Source organism: Pseudopipra pipra, chromosome 10, assembly GCF_036250125.1.
Source record: "Pseudopipra pipra isolate bDixPip1 chromosome 10, bDixPip1.hap1, whole genome shotgun sequence".
In the NCBI taxonomy this organism is placed as follows: Eukaryota; Metazoa; Chordata; class Aves; order Passeriformes; family Pipridae; genus Pseudopipra; species Pseudopipra pipra.
This window is the reverse complement of record NC_087558.1, coordinates 10,659,848-10,674,605: the sequence shown is the minus strand read 5'-3', so window position 1 is coordinate 10,674,605 and position 14,758 is coordinate 10,659,848. Positions and strand designations below refer to the sequence as shown.

At 43.0% G+C, this 14,758-nt stretch overlaps 1 long non-coding RNA gene across 1 annotated transcript in view; it reads left to right on the top strand.

Annotated features, from left to right (window-relative positions):
* The first annotated feature begins 7,284 nt into the window (after positions 1-7,284).
* LOC135419608 (uncharacterized) overlaps positions 7,285-14,758 on the top strand; it is a 51,612-nt gene continuing 44,138 nt past the window's right edge. The window contains exon 1 of the long non-coding RNA XR_010433054.1: positions 7,285-7,422. This is a non-coding gene — a long non-coding RNA (uncharacterized LOC135419608). The remainder of the gene's footprint in view (positions 7,423-14,758) is intronic.

Below are 14,758 nucleotides of genomic sequence, written 5' to 3'. Positions count from 1 at the left end.
CTGTGCAGGCTGGAGTAAGTCACCCATCGTCTGTGTCAGCAAAGTGGGGATTGCTGTACTCCGAGATCCTTGGATGAAGATCATCACTCAATACCAAATTCTTTGCAGTTCCATTTCACCATCTGATTTCTACAGCAGCCAGTGCTCTATATAGAAATGTCATTTGCTTCATCTCACAAATCCACTGATGAGCTGTTACAGGCCCAGATGTCAAGCTTTACAGCAGGAAAAAAAAAATTAAGGTATTTGTAGTAGTTTTGTATTTTGTTTAATACAAAAATAAATTAGGAATTTCTCTGCTAGAAATGCAAAGAGAGCACTGAGCTAGTGGATGGATCTTCTCTAAATAGATTGAAGGGACTATCCATACCAGCAGAAAATAAATGTTTTGGGTCTTCTAATCAACAGTAGGAAGGAGGGATGGGAACAGTGCAGGTACTGACATGCCTGCAGGAAAGCATGGACACAGCCATTGCCGTGTCAGAGTTATAGAACTGCGAGCCCCAGCCTCACAAAAATCAGGGATTAAGGCACTAAAAGGATTTAAAGGAAAGGAAAATACAAATACTTTGCCCTGGAAGGTGTTTCACTCTTACCTGTGCGCTTTCCCTCAGCCAACATAACCATTAGAAAAGAAGCTTTAATAAAGAGATTTACTCATGATATTCCAGGGGCAGGGAGGGTCCCTACAGGAGACAGAAGGATGATAAAAATGGCAGGAGCTGTGCGTGCTGGGAGATAATCTTACTTCACTTGCTCTAGCAACTGCCAAGGGACAAGAAAAGCAGCAATTAATTATGATCATATTTTTTGAAAACTTTTTACTTTGAGAGTTTACTGCTAGTAAAGGAGCCAAAGGTTTTATTTTTAGAGTATGGCTTTTGTTTTGATATTGCCCAGTCCTGAATGCATGAAATCACTCTATAATAGGGGATGTAGCAGGCTGTGTGCAGGGGGCCTTTGGAATAGCTCCAGCCCATCCTCCCCAGGTGTTATGCCAAATCTCTGAGCAGACATTTTCATTTTCCCTGCACAGTCCAAGCATATGCAAAGGGGTGGGAAACAACCTCCCGCTTCTTCTACAACTGAGTGCAGCGATATAAAAACCTCATTCTCTCTCCTTTTATGTTGCCCATAAAGCTCCAAATGTTGCTCTTAAATGGAGTCCCCCTCATGCATATAATTGAGTGAGTGATTTCTCAGCCACCTGCATTATGATTTTACTGGGCCAAATGTTGCCCATTTCCTCTGTTAAAGCACTTTTTGCTGAGTTTTCAGCTGCTGCCATGCATGGATTTTCCAGAGCAAGCGTAGACAGCAAGCAGTGTAGGACAATTAACACTTCCAGCTAACCTCATTAACTTCCATTGTGCATCAACAACAATATAAGATTCAGATTGATATCTCTTGCTGCTTTCTTAGCAACCCTGAAAATCCTGTGCACTTTCCTTTTTTGAGAACCTACATTCAGAAATAAAAAGCCCAAGAATTCCAAAGATAATTCATTACCACCACACTGGAGTGAGTGCAATAGCTCCCTGACAGTGATGCGTAGGAAGGTTGGCTTCCTCTTGCTCCTGCCAGGCTGGATTTTCTGATGTCTAATAATGCAGCTGAGCCCAATTTACAACCTGAGCTGCAGAAGGATTTCCCCTTCCTTCATAAGACATGTTACAAAAACAGGTAGAAAGTAAAAGTGTCCTTTACTTATTTTTTTAATGTAATTTTACTTCATTTATACATTTTTTGATTGTTCACTTATTAAAACATCATATGGTCATTGCCATCCAGCTTACAAGGATGTTTGGAAAACAGAAAACCATAACAATTTCTGTCCTACAAATGGGAAAACTAAGGCATAAACATCATGAGACATCCCAACACTCACAAATTACCAGGAAGATAACTTTTCCCAGTTCAGTATTCTAATGGACCAATATCTGCATTGTCTGATACTTGTGAAAAATGGAATAAAATGTTGACAGTCTCAGATTTCTGATAAGACTACCCTTTTTTTCCTGCTGAACATTATGCTTTGAGAAACGGTAAGGTGCAAGTACTGAGAGAAAGTCAGAGATCCTCCTAGGTCATTAAAACCAAAAGTTCTATAAAAACCACTTTTTGCAGTATTTCTCATAAAGACTTGGGTTTAACTTCAAAGCCTGCTGTTCCTTACCAAATTGTTTCTAGGGGGAAACCAACCAAATACAAAGAACAATTTAAGCAAGACAGACTCTCCTCTTTACTACGTGGCTATGCTGCTGTCAAGACAGACAACTTGGGGCAAATTAGACTAACTGCACCCACAAAAATAATGTTGAAATCTGCATGCAACAGCTCATGCATCACTGCTGCCCCATGCTCACCACTCACTCCCCTTCTGTTCCTGAAAAACCTTTGACTTGCATGAACACTGAAGATTAGGGGTCTCTCTTCCCTCGTTCTCCAGATGGACTGTATTTCTTACCAGGTTTTCAGCCCAAGGTTGAATTTCAGCCTCCTTTCTCCCTGGGGAATAGGCCAGAGGGTTTTGGGAAAGACTGAGGTTCACCCATGAAGCTCATCTCAAAGGAGACAACCTTGGATACCACCTTGGATACCCTACGAGCCTCCACTGCTTTTCCACAGGGAAAATATTTTTAATCTGAAATGTTCCGGTTTAATTTCTACCAGAATCAGCTTTTGGAGCAAATAAAAATTTTCCATGGTTTTTTTGTGCCTTTTGTTTGGTTTTTTGTTGTGTTTTGTTTCGGATTGGGGTTTTTTTGGTTGTTGTTGTTGTTTCTAAATGTTATTTTATTCTCCTTTGTCTAGATTCATTTTATTACTTCATCATAATTTGCAAAGCCACCTTCAGTACATCATAACCATGCATTAGATAATGATCTAGCTGTACTCATGTTTTGCTGTTTTCCTGGCTAGTTTAAATGGATATTTTGATTCCTGGCAAATTCACAAATTAGGTGGCAAGGGGTAAATATGCAGTACTTAACATGCAAAGCAAAATCAAGGGCATGTTGATCTTGGTTTGGCTTTGCAGTCAGTGTAAACAAAGTCCTGCAACTTCCATAAAGGAAAGCTAAAAATTAAAGACTGATTTTTTTTTTTTCGATCCAGTGGAGATTTTGTGGCTCCCTGTGCTGGGGTTTAACTCCTTCCTGTTGCTGCTTAGGCAATTTCTTTCATGTTCAGTCTTTATGGAAAGAGCTATCATCCCATCCCACCTGACCTATTCACCTTCTTTCCATAGAAATAGGGCACAGGTTACGATAAGTGAAAAAGATCCAGTAATCCTGCCTTGTCCTCTTCCTGGTAGTGCTGCATTACATCCTATAATCTCTCTTCCAGGGCAGAGCTTATTATTTGAAAAGATGGGACACACAGCAGATACTACAAGTTTTACTGACCCAGCACATTGTCCTCTGTGTCGTGAATTAATTGTCTGCTGCATATAGTTTATTCCTTTCTCTCACGGAAATTACTATCCAAGACCTGCATGGTCAACACCTGCTTCTTCTTAAGATGGTACAAACTGTCTGTTAGTTGAGCACTGGGGTGCACACAGTACCTGTACATGACACTGGTGAGGGGGTAGCTGATTTCTGTTCTGGAGCACCCATTCTGCATGTGATTTTATCCTGTCCAATGTAACTAAGGAAACTCACCAAAACCTCTGACAGTTTTTGACCTCAAGTTGGGATAGTAACTTCTGCAGTCTAATATACACCCCTCCACTAAACACTGAATTTATCCTGTTTTGATTTTTAGATAGAAATGTGGTAGAGATATGGCCCTTCCACAAATGAAACTAATTTGCTTCTTTTTCCAGAGAATAACAAACCACAGCAGATACTTTCTGCTGTACCTCTTTGTCTATAGCTCTAATCCATCTGGAAAGTAGAGCAGCATCAGTCCCACCTTTGGAAGGAGATGCCAAGGAAAGGAACTCCTGGTTCACCCTCAGCAGAGCTATGTAAACAAGTGGGTAACCTGTGCTTGGCAGGGGTAGGAAGTAGAAGAGACAGGTAGGTATAACCTTGAGGGCTAGAAAGTTATTTGGAGATGAGATCCTGTTAGGTGACTAACAGAAAAGAGGCAAAAGAAGTTGTTTTTGTTTTGTGATGACTTGTGCAAGTATTCCTTCTGCTACAGAATTCAGTAGGGGCAAGTATAAAAAGAGGAAGGCAAAAGGAAGAACAACCAGTCTCCTTTGGGATAAGAGTGAGGAGGGCATGGTAATTATCATGCATGGCATAGCACCCAGGGTGTGAATACCAAGCAAATCTGAAGATGAAAAGCTAGTTCTTGTTGTCCTTTCTCCCCATGACAAGGGTCAGGACCAAACAGAAACACGTGACATGGGTCATGTTCATGGCAGAAGAGCAGAAAGCTGCAAGGGTACGTGAGAGCAGTCAGGACTTGGCACCAGGACCCATCACCCGATAAGGAAATGCTGTTTGCAACCAGCAAAAGAAGTCAGGAGCTGGCAGCCAGTGCTGCCTGTTGAAACCAGCTCCCCATCCTCTCTGCAGATGGGGTCTGCAGAAAGCAGGAACACTCCCGCAGCCTTCATGCCACTTTCCTTGGAACAAAGTATTGGGGCACCCAGGAGGGTGCACAAGGAAAGCAGCCATTTACTGGTACTGTTATTTGCACTGTGATTTGGTACCTGGCTGGTCTGGGAATACTGGCACCAAGGACCAGACAGTGGTTTGGACTTCTTTTAGTTAGTTAGGGAAAAAAAAGCCAACCAAGGCTGTGTGCAAGGCAGTTTCTGAGCAAAGGAATCATGAGCACCTGCTCCGGGTCTGCTCTCCCTTCTCCTACCACACTGGCTGTGACTGTGCCTCTGCACAGGCATCTGATGGAGCTGGCATCTCATGTTTTAGAGAATAAACCCAAGTAAAGATAGGAAAATTAAAGTAATTATTTTTTTTTAAGTGGGGAATAGAGGACAGCACTATGTGTAATTCTACTCGGATTTACAGCAGGCTGTTTAGCTTCCAGAGTGAGGCTTACTTGTACCGTGGCCTGAATTTTTTTCTGAGAAATAGACCTTGTTTACAGCTCCTTGGGGAGGGGTGCACATAGTTACTGAGTTTTGCTCTATCCACACAAGAGATCTCCAGCGATCACAGCAAGCTGGTGGTAGATCTAGACCTGGCTCCTGTGCATGCCCTACTCACTAGACTGGTTCCCTTTCCTTAGGGTAGCAACCATGCAGGGCCTAAAAGAACTAAAATACTGAATCACCAGACTTAACCTAAACCCTGAAGCACTTAAAACAAATACCCTGTACTACTACAGCCATTCAGTCAGTCCCACAGCTCCCACCCCATAGATGTCAGCCTCAGGATTGCTCTCACAGCATGGCAGGGCTGCCAAGAGCCTTGCTGGCAGTTAGTCCTTGGGCTGCACTGGGCGGGCTCCTGCTAAGCTGCCTCCCCTTCTACATGTAGGGCCAGAAACCCCCTGGGGATCAACACAACCAACAAGAGGAACCATATGAAGATGAGAGGTCTAGCCCACACTGGCAGCTCATTTCTCACACACCCCTAAACTCTGATTTGGGTTAATTACCAGACTACCAGATTTCTACCTTAACCACAACCACCTCAAATGAAACCCAGACCCTCATACAGTTTCCCAGAACTTCCTTTCAGCTCAGACACTGCCTCACTCGGCAAGTCTCCGGTCACCTGGTAGATGTACCATGAAATTACAGTTATTACATTTCCCCTCTTCTTTCCCATCCATCTAGTCTGCTTAGGCAGCCTGCTCACCTCTCTTTTGGCAGTGTTATCAGAAAAGCACCCAAGGGTAAATAAGTACAAGCACTAAGATACAAGTGTCAAGATATATGGGGTACCTAATATATCATTTGTGGGTGAAGGTAGCTTGCTTCCCAAACACTCATCCATCTCCCAGTAGAAGAAGAAACCAGGAGACATCCAGTTTCCTCTTTTTTTTCCTCTCATTTTTCTTTACCCTACTGAAGGGCCCAGCTGATTTTTGTCATTTTTCCTTGTTTATGGTGATGGGTAACACCAACCCTTAGCAGAGGGCTGAGAAAAGCACAGTTACTACCTTCTCCCCCTGGCGTCTTATCCTCTGCCTTTCCCGTTGGAACACACTGTGGTATTGTGTCCTGCCCTGGCATGGGTGGCTGCATGGAGATGCCACTGCAATCCAGATAATCAGCGATTATTGCTATGACAGTGTCTGAACATTACTACTCAGAGGAAAATTTGGGGTGTTTATTAGGCCATGGTGGTTTCTGAGAGCACAAACTGGGATTGGACTCCCTCATCCCCACAGTCCAGACACGAGGAAGTAAGTCCCTTGCACCTGTCAGTGAGCCTTATTGCCAGCAGAGAGGAGCTGTATTTGATTATTATTTTTTTTAAACAGCTCAGTAGATCATGTCAGCAGACAACAATGTGCTCACTCCACAAGACACAGAATTTGACAGGCAAAACAACCTGCCAGTTACTTATCATTAGTGCAAATGACTGATTTTTCGGTTCACCGGCAGTTCAGAATAATCTGAAGGTTTTATTTTGAGTCAAACTGAAGAATTTTTTTTTCCAGAACTTTCAGCTCACCTTGATATTTTACATTTCTACTCCAATCTCTTTTAAATAAAACTTTTTATTATCTTCTAAAAACTGGAAGAAAAAAAACAAAAAAAAAGTGGGATGCTTCATTTGATCCAAAACTATTCCTATTAGTTTAACTTCCAGCTTAAAAAAGCTGGGTGGGAGAGGAGTAGGGAGGTTGAGGAGGGAGGGGTGTGTGTATTCAACAGCAAATATTTCTCCCAGTAAAGAGAAAACTATGGTCAGTTGAAATCTCATATTTTCCCTGAACAAAGCCTTCTTATGAAAATTTCAGAACAGCCTTATCCTGCTTCCCCCCCCTTCCCCTGCCCTCCCCAGTCAGGTTGCAAAGCCCTTCACCCACATCTGTTTTTTGTAGGCTCAGAGATCATAAGTCAAAATGGAAAGAGCTGCTCATTTCCCATCACTCTCATCCCTCACTCCCAACAGTATCCAAGGTCTTTTGCACATCAGTGAATCCCATTCTGCCTCATCCCTGACTATTTCAGCCATCCAGAGCCAGCCTTATGCCATCCACTGGCTTGGAAATAAAAACACATTTAAGAGTCAACCAAGGGGAAAAAAAAAAAAAAAGGCAGTAGGTGTGCAGGCCAACCCTGCAGGTGATTCTGCAATTGAGTCTTGGCTCAGGGCAGTAAGCTTTAGTGACTTTTAATTTCCTCTGTCCCCAGGCATCCTGGATAATATCACTCAGATAGCACCGATTCAACTCCTGACCTGGCAGACAGTGCTGGGTGTCCCACCGTGCTCCATTGAGTGCACTAAGCCTCACATAAGCCCACTAAGCCACTGGGCTACTTTGGTGAGTCATTTAATAACACTGAACATGCTTTTCCCTACAACTTTGCAAGGAGGGGAGGAATCTACTGCAGGGAATTAAAGACCCCCAAACAAATTTTAAACACAAATTGAATTTTTTAATTGGACTGGAATGCTGAAGCATATTCAGATCTTGACCTCAAACCAGATCAGGAAGGAGAAGTAGGCAGTCAGTTGTCTCTGGAGGTTTGTAGGGGGTCACAGGTGCCTTTAATAACTGATACTGCAAGTTAATAGCTTGGTTAGGGATGGGAATAGACTAAAGATGATACCAAGGAGTTGAGTTTTAGTCCAGCTTGCTTTGAAACAAAAGCTAATATCACAGGATGATCACAACGGGAACAGGAGGTTGGAAAGACTCATGGATTAGTATATTTAAGTTCTTGCTATTGTAGACCTTCTCTTCTTGTAATTGTGACAATTTTTTTTAAGTTTGTCAAGCTGCATCCTTATGCAGGACATTCATGCATTGATTGCTCCTACTGGGAAGCAATTTCAAAATCTGAGTGTTAGAAACTTTCTCCTAATTAGCAGCCCAGGACTCTGTGGTTAGCAAATAATATTCTCCTTTAGTTTTAGTAGCTACTTTTCTCATCTCTTTAGAGGAAATCCACTAAGAGGGTCCTGACCTGAATAGCAACAAGGAACAAATTATATTTGTTCCAGGCTTGAGAGGACGGGTATCAATCGAATGTTGGATCATGACCACAGTTTTAGTTGATGCCTATTGATCAGCTGTTGGTTACCCTGAAAAAAAAGAAGTGTTGAACCATTATTTGGTAGCTTCACTGCTACCTTGCACTGCCTTTCATTTTATCCCTATTCTCTGCCTCAGCTGCACATGGGTGCACATTTCAAAGGTGTCAAAGTTTGCTGAACCAAGCTGAAAGTTTGCACACAGCTTTGAGAACTGCAGACTCCAGGTAGGATCTCAGATCTAAGTCTCCAGTTCATCACCTGCTGAAGGATCAACAAAAACATATTTGTAATTGTCTGAGAGCCACTGGGTTGCAAAGTACTTAAGCATTTGGCTGCTACTGAGAGTCCTACTCTGATGTTTATTCAGACCACCCACCTCTCCAATTTGCAGACAACAGGAACCAGGAGCATTTGGCATTTTTGAGCATCTTCGATCTGTTAACTGACATTTTCTGAAGATGAAAACCTTTGGGTTGACTGCCCATGAGAGAAAGCCCCCTAACCCCCAGACAACTCCTGCATGGGCCTTGGCAGTGGGCCCAGACAACGTCAACAAGTTTTGAGCATGACTTATAGCACTATCTGAGACAGTGAAGAAAGCAGAAACTCCCATGACAGCATTCACATTCAGGTCTTGTTGATGAAACTACCAGTCATTAATGCCAAAAACAGCAGAGATTATTTTTTACCATGTGGGCTTCAAAATTCACATCAACAGGCAGAGTAGCATCTTTCACATAGTTCCTTAAAACACCTCTATGCCACAAGCCTATTCCTCACACCCACCTGGCAGCAGGCTCGCCCATGGCAAGGCACAGCTTCCTCCTCATTTCATCCTCCTCCAACACTCCCATTTGCGTTTTGTCCACTTGTTGCATCCTGTCTAATTCCTGTTCAGGCGTTCATCAGGGAGGGGAAGGTTGTTTTTGCTACTTGCCTGTGCTGCACCCAAAGTAATGAGCCCAGAACCTTTATGTGATCTCCTACCTGATAGTCTGATTTAAGGTGGGACTACAGGGAAGAGTTTCCTTTCTTCAGCCTTGACAACCAAGTGGGAAACATACAATTTCGGCAAAACAAAGATAATTGGGAAACCTGCTTCAGGGTCTGTCCAAAACATTTAATTTGACAAGCAGCATTCTAGGGTTGGAGTTACTTAACTTTGCCCTCCCTCTTTCCACACTTTCAAACCAAAGCTCTGCACATCAAAAATATCCTTTTGAAACAGAAGTCAAAATGCTGTCTGCAAGCCATGGGAAAATATTTGATGTCAACATCTCTATTCTTCCCTTGACCAAAACTCAAACCATATTTGACACTAAGGAGCAAACAGACTGGGCCTTTCAGAAGCAATTTTGGGCCAAATTTACTACTCATTCACAAACTCTAGCCACCTCTTCATGCAAAGGAACACAACCACAACTTCAGGTCATTTGTGACCTTGGCCTTATGCAAAACAAATGAGAGCCTAATGCTTACAGATTTTAAGTCCTAATCTGCAAACATCCAAACCCTCACTTTGTTTGCTCAGTATTAAAAAAATATGGGTTTTACTTTCTTTTTTTTCCTTGCGTCTCTTTTCAAACAAATCCTTCCTGCCTTTGGACAAGCTGACATTGTGTGTGTCCTTGAGTGTGTTCAAAAGCAAGGCAGAGCGTTCCTTTCTCATTACATGGCTTGGCTTATCAGCCCAGAAAAGGTTTGGGTTTCAGGTGTGGCTCTGTGCCAGGTGCGACTGGCCACACACCATTCACACAGCACCAGAGGCAGGGGTACCAAGCATAGATAGGCTTACAGACCGTTCTTTATCACAAGCACCAGGAAACTCTGCTCTCACCTGCTGATCCTCACAGACAAGCAAACAGCCTGTAGCCTCAGAAGATGGATCAGGAGGAATTAAATTATATTTAACAGGTTGATTGAGCGATATGATATGATTTGCCCACAGAAAGCAGGAATAGATCCTCAGCTGTATTTTTGTTTCACTGCTGACTGCTCTATAGCCACAATCCATAGAGAAGATAGGCTGGTAAAACTGGGGCAAGGTATTTGCCTCTTCTAGTGTGTTATATTAATGCAGAGATTTTACCTTGGAAAGTGGACTGGAAATTATTTAAAAGAGATAGACCAACAAGGAAATTCCTAAACAATGTGATGAGCTGGTGTGCTAGATTGTGCCACTGCAGAGGGTCTGCATCCTAGGATACCCATAAAAACAGGACTACCTTGAATCCATTGGGGTGTCCTCTTATTGCACACAAGTAACAACAAACTGATAACTCAGCTTTCACCGTTTAATTTTGAAACTGAATATTCTATTTACATATAAATGTTAAATACTCTACATGTGAACATTTTTCTTTATTGTCTCATAGTGAAAATGGACTCCATATGCTGTCTGTCTGTTCAACAACCCCAAGACCTTCTACCATTCTTTCTTGTGCCACTTTGCATTTATCTAATACTTTATGAAGTTACTCAGAGGTTACTACTAGAATCATTCAGAACATGCATCTTCAGTAGGATTTGTAATGAACAGTCCACATCTCTTCCACCAGTGAATCATTAAAACCCATGCTCTAGTGTTCTTCAGTTGCCCAAACAGTTGTCTCTTTGACTGGTTGACATTGCCAAACCAGCTGGAGTGTATTGAAAAGCGGTGCCTCTTGCCAAGAAGGCCTTTCTCCTAGCAGACCAGCTCTTGCAAAAAAGATGGAGGGGTGGAGATGGTAGAAAGAAGCAGCTCCTCTGGAGATGTGGTGCATGTAAGGAGATTGCAATCTTTGAGAGGGCAGTGCAGCCACTGGTAACTTTTCTAAACTCCTAGTAACCCTTGCACTTGTGTCTCTGTACTCTGGAGAAGCTGCAAACATTTGCAGGCTCTAGGTAATTCCTGAGCAGGTAGCATTGGCTAGTTAATTATGCCCTGCAGCTCTTCACTCACGGAATTAATCCATAGCCCTGAATTCACAGTCTGAATTCATTCCCCTGATTCACAGCCTGGACAGAGTTCTTACAACAGGAGAATCTCAGGTGCCTGGTGCTTCTGGTGCAAATTTTCAGGTGACATGCCAGTTTAGCAACACCTTCAGGATTTGCCATGTGGGCTTCACCTTCAGCCTCCTCCACAGGAGGAGGTCCTGAGTGCTAAGATGGTTACCCAGTCCCTTCCCACATCTTGAAGCAGATTTAGTGTTCCCCGAAGCATTCAGCAGGTAAAGGAGCTCAAGTCACTTTTTATACAGTTGGTGATATGGCTGTCCTGATCACAGGGGCACAGCATCCTGCAGTCTTAGAGGTGTTTACCATTGCAATAATCCCACAAGTTGGGACACTTGCTATTCCCATTGTACTCCTAGGGAACTGAGTGTAACTTGCCTGAGGCAGAATGTGAAGTCTGGGGCAGAACAGGGAGCTGAGCACAAGTCCCTGAAATTCTTGGCAGGCACTCCATGCTCAGGCCATCCCAATGGCCTGTCATATTTGTGAAAACATCTGGCAGGGCGTTAGGTGGAGTGTCTAAGATTTTAACTTGCTTGAGCATGCATGGAAGTGCCAGCCATACCTATGTGAGTGAATCTGCTGCAGCAGGATGGATGGGATGCCATTGCATCACAGCCCAATAACATTCTGCAAAACCCTCAGGAAGAGAACCTGGTGCCAGGCACGGGATTGGCAGGTGAACTGTGGGCAGCCAAGGAACCTCTGCACAAGCAGAATCATGCAACACCTGATCCAAAGCCCAAAGCAGCCATCGTCTCCAACACGCTTCGAACACACTTGCTCACTCAACACCAGAGGTATTTGAGAGAGATCTGTTTTGTGTGTGGCAATGTCCAGCTGGCAAGAGATAACTATTAGACTTTTGCAGTGCCCTGCACACGCTCCAAATTAAGCAAACCCTGAGTTTTAAGGCATAAATCATAGCACAGTGTTTTCTCTTTTAAGATGAAGCTCTTTCAAAATCCAGCTTCAACGAAGTGCTCGATTTAGGGTGCAGAAGCACTAACCTGAACTTCCTAGCAATGCTCCTTGAGACTTTGAGATGCCCCCATTCATTCAGAGATCAGTCAAAACATGACGATGCTCCATTGCTTTATGACTTCCTGTCTTGGGGCTTTGTTTTCTCAGGACAGTGGTGAACATGGGATGAAAATCCTGTGGAAACTGATGGAAAGCATTGAAGCACACTCGGGCTCAGCTCTCCAGCAGCAGGGCACTAAGCACCAGGGTGGGCTTTTGCTTTTTATTTTACAAAGATAAAAACCCTGCCTGGAGTTTGTACAGCTGGGAGATGAATGGAGTCAGTGCACAAAAACCACCCACCACTGGCAGCAGCAGAGAGATAAAAGTTGCTAGAATTTGATTGCACCCATTATTAAAACTTATCTTTAACCATCTCTCTGTCTATTGATTTCTAGCCAACTATTAACTAGCAATGACCTTAGTGGCTTGAAAATAACTTGGGAAGTCAAGTAAACAAAGGGGAACCCAGCTGCATACAAAGAACCAAGATATTTGTGGAGACCCTCTTTGCTTCTGCTCATTGCAATAAACTTGTGCTGAGTATTTTTCCATTTAAACATCTGAGTCAATGATCCAAAAAGCTGAGGGTGTGGACAAGCAATTGAGTGTACCGAGGAGCAGAAGGAAGGAATAGGAGTTAATTGTAATTGTGTCTAGAGCCTTGAATTTAAGTAATCTCGGGCAAATTCAGAAGACAAAGGTTCAAGTTTTAAGGGCTTAGCTCCACTGGCTGTAAGCTTTCATGTATATTAAGGAGAAACATTAATTATACACAGGTCAATTTGACTTTTTCAGGACATAGCATTATTCTGTATCTAGTGCCAAAGAAAGCCACTTTTTGTTGTTTAAAAACCTGACAGAAACTGGCAATAGGAGTTCTTTTAGACTGAGAAACCAAGTATTTCATCATACTGCTGTGTTTTATCATCCAAGCTATTTCAGGCCTCATGATTCGTCTTTTCATTATCTAAGAATTTTCACCCAATGTCTTTTCCCGCTACCAGCACATCTACCTCTAGCTCTACAGGGCTTCAAGATTCCCTCATAAGCACCATGACCCACACCTTAAGCCAGCCCAGTACCCACAGCATCCTCAAAACTCTCCCCCTTCCCAATACACTCAGCTCTTTTCCCATGTCCTGAAACTATCAGGTGGGGAAGAAGCAGCATTTACTGTGGTTTGTTTCAGGCTATTTGTGCTCTAACTGGACAGTCATCCAGCTGGCCAAACAGCACCTATAACTTTTGAAAACTCCTTGAGACTTGTACACAGAGCATACTATTGCCTGACCATTGATTTTCAAGAAGGATTATTTGTGTTTCCCTATTTAGGTGGCTGATCAACAGGTGAAACATGCAAAACAGAGCCAATAGTGGTGACTATACAGATCAAAGTGGGAAATTGCAGAGAGAAATGTGGGATCCATTGGGTTTCAAAAATCAAATGTAGGTCTGTTTCTCCTTTACGGGGAAAGGTGGGGGCATTCACATATCCAGGTTTACACAGGGCATAGTCAGACATAATGGAGCAAGAAAAGCCAATGTCTCTTTAGTCATAGTCCCACACCACAGCAAAAGCTCTTGCAAAATTCTGGTGGTTCCAGTTTATGGGCAAATCCTTTAGAAGAAATTTGTGTGCTTTCTCATTCTTACCATAGGCAAACCAGGACTGCAGGGGCAGCATAAAGGAAGTCATTTGAGGCCAGAAGAGGAAGATATCCAAACTCAACTTTGAATCCTAAATAGATCTTTAAATATTTTGGTGATTCAGCCATCCACACAAAGGATTCTTCTTGGACTGACACTCAGATGATCCACCATACATCCTCTTCAAAGAATTTTTGAACCTTTTGACTCAAATTGGTCCTGTTCAAAAGAGTGGTAGAAATTTCAGAAACAAGAAGCGCCTACAGGATTTGGCAGAACCCATAGAGGAGTGGAGGTAGAGATACAGGGGAGTTTCTGTGGAAAGGCACATGGTACACAACCCTTAGGGAATGAACAGCCGCCTGGCCAAACAGCACGTGTGTCCTGGCTGGCCAACCAGAGCTTGCTCAGCTCTGTCCCAGCTACAGCATTACGTTATCTTCCGTGTTGGAGAGTCACAGGAAGAGCAGTGTGAAAAGAGCTGGGGTTATTATGGTAGAAACAGAAGTAGGATGAAAAGGCCAAAGGACGAAAATCCACAGGAGACTTCAGTAACTCTGGTGTTCAGGAAACAACAAGGCTCTTTCCCATCCCTTCATCTTCTTCCTGTGAAGGGTGAGATTACCCACCCTAAAGGCAGGAAGACACATACACCTCCCTCACCAGAAGAGGCATGGCATTATAATAGCAGGGCTATTTTTTTCCCCAGGAAAAAGAATGAAATCAGCTATTTACACTGGACAAATTACAAGCTCTGGAAAGCACATGAGGCACACAAAGAGAGCAGTTGTATCACAAATAAATATGTGGTGGGGGGAACTTATTGATTAGCTTTGTAAACGCAGTTGCCCAATCAATAGCAATTTCTGGAAATGCCCGGTACTTATTTGGTACAGCTTCTACAATGAGGATAAATAATAAGAGTACTTAAGGGGTACATCTCCTGA